This window comes from Callithrix jacchus, chromosome 3 (genome assembly GCF_049354715.1).
Source record: "Callithrix jacchus isolate 240 chromosome 3, calJac240_pri, whole genome shotgun sequence".
Lineage (NCBI taxonomy): Eukaryota > Metazoa > Chordata > Mammalia > Primates > Cebidae > Callithrix > Callithrix jacchus.
The window spans coordinates 101659439-101660846 of NC_133504.1; the positions used below are offsets into that span (position 1 = coordinate 101659439).

At 29.8% G+C, this 1408-nt stretch overlaps 1 non-coding gene across 1 annotated transcript; it reads left to right on the plus strand.

Moving 5' to 3' along the window:
• Positions 1-786: 786 nt before the first annotated feature.
• LOC118152533 (U6 spliceosomal RNA) lies at positions 787-893 on the plus strand. The gene has a single exon (XR_004741290.1). It is a non-coding gene; the product is annotated as a U6 spliceosomal RNA (small nuclear RNA).
• The last annotated feature ends 515 nt before the right edge of the window (positions 894-1408 follow it).

The following is a 1408-nucleotide window of genomic DNA, read 5'->3' on the forward strand; positions in this document are numbered from 1 at the left end:
GAAAGGCATTTAAGAAAAACTTATGGATCATTGACTGATCACTAAATTATACTGATCTAGATGTGACTCCTAGAAAGGCAAACTTAGAAATTTTACACACACACACGTATAATTATATATTTACATATATAATTAAAATATATAAGAATTATATATATAGACAGGTTGAGCATCTTGTATCTGACATGCTTGGGACAAAAAGTGTTTTGGATTTTGAATTTGGAAGGATTTAGAAATTCTTCCACTATCTATACCAGTTCAGCATTTCCAATCCAGAAACCTGAAATACTCCAATTAGCATTTTCTTTTCACATCATGTCAATGCACTAAAAAAGTTTCAGATTTTAGAGCATTTTAGATTTCAGATTTTTTAAATTAGGACTACTCAACCTGTATAGTACAGTGCTTAGTAGCTGCACACTGAAAGAAATACAAAATCTACAGAATTAGTTCCAGAAGGTCACTAAACAAGTAGAAGCATGAAAAACACTAAAAATTTTAAACATCTAAGCAAGAACAACAAATCTTGAGGGTTGAGGACTCTGATACCAGAATGACTACAATATATAATATTTGCAATTTTTAAAAATGAAACATGCAGAGAAATAGGAAGGCATGACACATGTACAGCCAACAGAAAATGTCACTGAGGAGTTCCAGATTTTGAACTTAGAAGATAATGTCTTAAATAACTTATTTTAGATAAGTTCAAAGAATTAACAAGACCATGTGTAAAGCAGTCAAGAAATGTAAAGACAATAATGTGTTACAGAATAAAAAAAATCAATGATCACTTTGGCAGCACATATACTAACATTGGAATGATACAGAGTAGAGTAACATGGCCCCAGCAAAAGAATGCAACACAAATTCGAGAAGCAGTCCATATTTTTCAAACAAATTATTAAAAAAAAAGATAGTGTGTGTATGCATATATATAAGATTTTTTATGTGTGTGTGTGTATATATATATTATATATATACTTTCTATTTTTTATTTGGTTTGTGTGTATATACATATACATGAACCAAATAAAAATGTTTACATCTCACCACGAAGAGAATATCAATAAAGTATATAAATAAATTTTGCTTCAAAAATGCAGATATAAATTCTGGACTTAGACCAATAACAAATTAAAAATATATGAGTGTCTCATATCACAACAGATTTGTGCTGGTAGAAGAATGAATCAAAAAACTTGAAGACAGATCAGTAGAGATAATCCAATATGAGAAATAGTATGGGAAAAGAAAACAAAATGAGCAGAACATCGGAGAATTATGGGACACCATTAAGTGTACCAAAATAAACATAATAGAAGTCTCAGAGGAGGTGAGAGAAAGACATTGGCAAAAAGACTGGAAAATTTCAAAATTTATAACATAATCTACACATCCAAAGCCA